Consider the following 7,289-nt stretch of genomic DNA (forward strand, 5'->3'; position numbering starts at 1 on the left):
ACATAAACAGGCCCCATGCAGTTTCCCCCAATTTCATAGTCCTGGTACAGTTTGCATGGCATTCTGATCTATGCAATAAAAGTCAGATGTTGTGATCTGATTCAACCATTGTACATCAACATGCTCTTTGCTAATCAGCCATCTCAGAGTTAGATTTGCTTGGTGATGTTGTCCTCCTTATATAAACATTCTAATGGACATGCTTCTCTCTTTAATACCCTCCACTTTTTTAACCAAATATAAGGTAAAATACATATTACTAAGACGACTGTCCTATTATGTAGCTGGTTTGAACGTCAGTAGAAATCAACCAGTAACATCATTTGTAACCATCAGATGGCGCCATGCACACGCAAACCAATAGTCAAAAGGAGACGAGCGCTCACTGCAGGTGGAGACTTCGTTATGGTTTGTCCACATCCTACCATAAGACCACACAGGGCAGTGTTATAGTAAGATGGAATGCTACAGAAAAGCGTAGACTATCTTCTAAGAATATAGAAAAAGACAACAGATCATGTCAACTATCTGCAATATGCAAGATCAAAAATGTTATCATGCATTACGTTTTGGTTAACATGATGAGTTGCATTATTTTCTTCAGAATAAAATGAATACCTCTGTTAAAAAATAGGTTAGTTATTTTGTTGGACACATAAACCAGGGTTTGGTAAAGTTGTCTTGATGTGGCCATTTGATGTAATAGATAGCCGATCAATTGATAGGCTAATTTCCAAATATTGAATTTCAGTGACCTAATGGATGGCGTAACTCATGCAATAAGCATGTCTAGATCTTGTCTACATGGACGGTACAACAGAACGCAATATCCCATACAACCCTTTTGACCTTTGGTTATTGGTCCTTGTCCCCAAACAGGGACATAACTGCATTTGATTTGTGGGAGCACATTCTAGTTGAAGCTGTCAAAGACAGAGAATCAGATTTGGTCCTTTATGTCCTTGGGCATGTTCTGGTGAGGGGCAGGCACATACAGGGTTAAAGGCTTGTCATATAAATCAGGTGGAATCACTTCAGAGGTGAAAACATGCATGATTCTGACTTCTCCGGGAGACACAGTTTAAAACACAGGAGCCCACGTCCATTGTTCTAAAGAAATACTCAAATGTTCCAATGTCACATCTCTCACTGAAACAATACTGTGCTCCGTATTACATTGCATCGGGGTCATAATCAGACAGTCAGCATAGAATAGAGGATTACTTTCCACATCAGTGAGCTGGAAATGGTCTCCCTGAGTAAGATTAATAATAAATTGATCAATTATGACTGTGACACAATATACTGTAGATGCATCATCATGGAGGCATTGTTGGGACGAACTCCAACACACACAAACCCGCTGCAGAATCGTTTGTGTTCCAGTCTGTTTCATTCCACTGTTTCAGTTGCATTCAGCATCACGATGAGAGAGAGACCTGTCCTCTATTAGATCGTACTCAGAACGACGGTTATCGGAGTGGGTGTGGAGATCAAAGGTTGACAAATACCAAAATAGATCAAAATGAATTATTTGTAAAAAAAATTATACATTTTAAGGACATATTAGTGTCCTTGATAAGCACAAAAGAGCCATGTCTCTCATAAAACCATGGTATGACCTATACATACTGTTGATGTTTTGATGAATAGTGATGTACACAAGATGTGTCATATTGGTTCGTTCACCTGTTCAAAATGGGGTTTTATGTCAAATGTAATTTCCTGTGTTTATCCAACGACTGCACTTCATGTTCTCTTTCTTTATCGAGCCATTTGAATCACCCCCATAAAGCTTTTAAAAGCTTTTCTAATCATCCATAATTTATCAGGGTTTTCACTTATGCACAACTTTTCTCACTCTCATTATTACTTAAAGGGTTGGCTGTTAAGGCTTGAATATGTCCAGCCCCATTTTTCCATTTCATTGTACTGTAAAAAAGAAAGATCTGTCTGCTGCAATGTAAAAAATATGAATGACTATGTTCAACGGCCATGAGAAAAAGGTCATTCCTTGGTATATTGTTGTTTTGATGTTGAAGGCTCTTACAGTATTTTTCTATTTTCTCCTCATTGGTGATTTAGCAGGTAATCCAAAGTGATGTACAATGAGTCATTTAGCCTAGTTATGCAGTTGCCGAACCTCAATTAGTTGGTACAATTTAAAATAAAGAAAAAATCAAATTCTATACTTTGAAATAAATAACCACCAATGTATCAACCAACATTCTGTGGAACGCATTGACTGACATGGCTAGAAGTAATGTAATGTCAATGTACTTTTATACCCCAACCTTGACAGATACAATGTTCAGAAATGAGCATCAGCCATGCAGCCATGCATTTAGTGGTCTTTCATTGCTAATGGAAACGGCAAACTTTCTGAAACTGGTTCTTGTCTCCCACACCATAGCTCTCTGTGTGAGTTTATATTAATTGTCTCTTTGAGGGGACTCTCCCTCCCGAACCCATTTCTCTCAAAACACATTTTTTTCCCTCAGTATGAGCTCTTAGACCACATCTGAAACCTATGGTGGTACAGAGAAATGTCTTCCTCCATGACAGACTAAGAGACAGCAAGCCCTCTCTCTCTCTCTCTCTCTCTCTCTCTCTCTCTCTCTCTCTCTCTCTCTCTCAGCATATCCATGTGTAAGTGGACAGGTTCTTGCATGTTTATTTTCTCTGGAAATTAAAACAAATTAATGCTGCCTACTCACATTCATAATGCTTCGAATGTATGATGGGAACATATTTCACATAAAAAGTGTTATTTTGTGTTCAGATGAAGCTGGCAAAGAATTTGTAGAACATTTTTTGGTTTGATATGCACTGAGTTGGTAAGAAATGGCACGACTTTGGTCTACTTTTTACAATATACTCCACTGATTTGTCATGCCAAATGATATTGCTTAGTTACTGTATGCCTATACTTATAGTTATGCTTATACAGTACTTACACAACCATCACGTTAGCTACTAGATAAAATAACCGCATTGTGAGAAATAATCACATCACTTAATGAATTCAAAGCTTTTGTTCACTTACAAGGGCAAAACCATGTTTACAAACCAAGTTTTATTAAGGCCTAAAAGCATGTGAAACAACATGATCATGAACACTTTGGTCTGTGGTTTCAGCCCCAATCCCATTTAATGGGCTTCAATGGCAATTACTGCTCTTTGGAGTCAGGTAACCTCTACAAGATGATTTCACAAAATGACTCATCACTATCTAATTTTAGAACCCATTTGGCTCTTGATTGGCCTTGAAATAAACAATTAAATAAAATCTAACACAAAACGACAAGGCCGGAGGACAGAGGCAGGCCGCTCTGCCACAAATTGCCCCTTTCATACGTGGCATAGTTACGAAACGCAGGGAAAACATACACAGTAGAACTGGCTTATTAACTTTGTCATGGCTAGTGTTTACAACATGAGGAAATGCCAGGTAGTCACAAACTTCATGAGTTTCCTGAAGACCTATTTCTTGAAAGTGGTAAAAGTTTGATCTTCAAGCTAGAGATGCCATGGTCTGGTTTTCCGGACACTGATTAAACCTTCCTAACTCTTCCATTGAATTTGTGTCTGGAAACCAGCCTCATAACATTTTGTTACTAATGCATGTGGCAGTGAAACTGATTCAAATATACAAAGTTCTACCCCTTAATTTCTCATCATTGGAAAGAGGTGGATTGTTGTCTGTTGCAAGAAATTGAAACCAGCTAGCTAGTTTCGCAACAGCTTGTTTGACCTTTACCAGTAGAATGGGATGGGTTTGTGTCAGACAGGGAACTCAGAACAGATTAACACAGCATTTCCCAGAGCCCTGCCTTCACAATCAATGAATGTTACCTAACCGATGATATTTGTGGCTGGCCGCAAATTCAGACATTACGAGCTTCTTGACTTTCCATGACAACAGGGAGGTTATACCAACTGTCATGTTTCGTAATGATTTCAATAGAGGAATCGGGACGATGGCAATGCCTCTTATAATCGAAAACAAAATCACTGTTGTAGAGTTCAAGATTGAGTCAAACTTCTTTCTTTACCAAAATGTCATTATAGTGACATTATACAGTGCCTTTGGAAAAGTATTCAGACCCCTTGACTTTTTCCACATTTTGTTATGTTACAGCCTTATTCTAAAATTGATTTTAAAAAATCCTCAGCAATTTACACACAATGCCCCATAATGACAAAGCAAAAACAGGTTTTTAGAAATGTTTGCAAATTTATTTAAAAAAACATAAATACCTATTTAAATAAGTATTCAGACCATTTGCTATGAGACTCGAAATTGAGCTCAGGTGATCTCCATCATTCTTAAATGGAACTAGCTTGGAACCACCAAGACTCTTCCTAGAGCTGGCCGCCCGGCCAAACTGAGCAATCGAGGGAGAAGGGCCTTGGTCAGGGAGGTGACCAAGAACCTGACGGTCAATCTGACAGAGCTCTAGAGTTCCTCTGTGGAGATGGGAGTAACTTCCAGAAGGACAACCATCTCTCTAGCACTCCACCAATCAGGCCTTTATGGTAGAGTGGCCAGACGGAAGCAACTCCTCAGTAAAAGGCACAAGACAGCCCTCTTGGAGTTTGCCAAAAGGCACCTAGAGGACTCTCAGACCATGATTAACAAGATTCTCTGGTCTGATGAAACCAAGATTGAACTATTTGGCCTGAATGCGTCTGGAGGAAACATGGCACAATCCCTTCGGTAAAGCATGGTGGTGGCAGCATCATGCTGTGGGGATGTTTTTCAGCGGTAGGTACTGGGACACTAGTCAGGATCGAGGGAAAGATAAATGGAGCAAAGTACAGAGAGATCCTTGATGAAAACCTTCCCCAGAGTGCCCAAGACCTCAGACTGGGGCTAAGGTTCACCTTTCAACAGGACAACGACCCTAAGCACACAGCCAAGACAAAGCAGGAGTGGCTTTGGGACAAGTCTCTGAATGTCCCTGAGTGGCCCGGACAGAAATAACATCTCTGGAGAGACCTGGAAATAGCTGTGCAGTGATGCTCCCCATCGAACCTGACAGAGCTTGAGAGGATCTGCAGAGAAGAATGGGAGAAACTCCCCAAATACAGATGTGCCAAGTTTGTAGTGTCATACCCAAGAAGACTTGAGTCTGTAATCGCTGTAATTGCTGCCAAAGGTGCTTCAAGAAAGTACTGAGTAAAGGGTCTGAATATTTATGTAAATGTGACATTTCAGTTTAAAATATATATATTTTTTAATGATAAATGAGCTAAAATTTAAAAAATCCTGTTTTTTGCTTTGTCATTAAGGGGTATTGTGTGTAGATTGATGGGGGGGGGGGGGGGGGGGTAATTGAATTCATCTTAGAAGAAGGCTGTAACGTAACAGAATGTGGAAAAAGCCAAGTAGTCTGAATACTTTCCGAAGGCACTGTTTGTCACTGTTCTAATGACACCATGTTCTAAACGTTGTGCGAGTGTTTTGGGGAGTGGGTCAGTATTCTTAGCATGATTAATGTTGCTAATCAGTTGAATCCACGAACAAATCTTAACCAATGACCTCAACTGTTCTACTGCATTCTGCACCTGCCATATGTTGACAAGCAACCTCAAAGTGTGTGCCTCTTGTAATTCTGCTTTCAGACCATTCGATTGGTTGATTTTTAAATATACTATATGCCATTATCCAAACACTTTTATCCAAAGTGTCTTACAGTAGTGCATGCACAGCCTACATTTTCATACTGGTGACCCTAACGGAAATCTAACCCACAACCCTGGTCTCTGCCAACTGAGCCACAACGCACTACATTTTTTTCCAAAGACTTTATAAATACAGTATAAGCTTGGTTTTTTGAAAGCTTCTTTCAATGTCTTCATATGCAAGTTTTCACAAATCACCTAAAGAAGAAAAGGAGGTTGATAGAATTGTCATGTGGCCTACATATAGAATTACCCTCAGGTATGAGGCTGGATGACAGGATTGAGAGAGAAATCAACCATGCACCAACTAATTAGACAAGGATGTGAAAATAACTCCTCCTAGTTAGCAGGTCACTGGTTGGAGTTGCACTGGAAGGGCATGACTTAGAAACTACATAGCAGTTCATAAGCAAATCATCGACATTTACGTATGTAAATATATGTTTGTCTCCAAAGGGAAATGATTGTACAACACAGTAATGGAAAGGGGATACCTAGTCAGTTACACAACTGGATGCATTCAAACTAAATGTGTCTTTCGCATTTAACCCAATCCTCTGAATCAGAGGAGACATACACAAAAGGTTCAATAAAAACATCCACACAGCAAATATACAGTGAGGCGGAAGATTAAAAAACAGGAACAAGCATACTACTGTACATATGTTACATTATGTAATATAATACATGTAGCATTATGTCAGGTAAACCAGTAGATTGCACATCTCTAATAGTGTGTTGATGTAGCTAGTGTCTTTTATAAAGAGTGTGTTTGTGTCTCTCTATGTCACTTATTTCTATGACTTCTAGAATGAGCTGACAATGTCAGAGATCAGGATTGTCCTTTTAATTAACAACCAATTAGGAGTGGCTTGGAACGACTTCTTGACCTCGAATCAAAGAACAGATTATGAATTATTTCTAGAACTATCTTCAGTATCTAAAAATAGAGATTATAAATTACACAGAATTACTTCAAGAACTAGCCAACTCTTCTAACAACACTGGGGAGACTATGTTACAGCATTGGGTTCTCCTCTATAGCTAACTTTTAGCTGCTAGCGGTGCTAACCCTGATAAAAACAGGAAATGGGAACCACAGAAACTGGTAGACACATTCTCCTTCATTTTTCGGGGGGAGATGCAGTCTTTGAAGTGTTTTGTCCTGTGCACATTTTATGATTCTCTGTAGCAGTGTTTTCAAATTCCTCGCCATCTGTGCGAACGTGATATCTCTCTTTAGTACAATGAACTGGAAAAGGAGGCTGTGTTTGATATAATCCCCAAATCCATCCAACTCTCACATCCTATCATGCAAATGGGGTAGAGTTTGAAGAGAATCCGACTCCAACCATATGCCTGAGCCATGTAAGATACAACAATTTATTATGCATGCATTGCACCAAGCTTATGGTAATAAGGTATTAAATTAGTGCTGGACATTATTGGTTCCTCTACATCATTTCTGCTCATGAGATTTTCATACAAGTCACATAAGGCAAAAGCAAGCAGATTGTAACCCAGATGAGTTGTGCTGCAATGCTTCTCTGGTAATATTTGATCATTTAGATGACTGTTTGGGAGTTTATGATAGAATATCT

The sequence above is a fragment of the Oncorhynchus clarkii genome, chromosome 17 (assembly GCF_045791955.1).
Source record: "Oncorhynchus clarkii lewisi isolate Uvic-CL-2024 chromosome 17, UVic_Ocla_1.0, whole genome shotgun sequence".
NCBI lineage: Eukaryota > Metazoa > Chordata > Actinopteri > Salmoniformes > Salmonidae > Oncorhynchus > Oncorhynchus clarkii.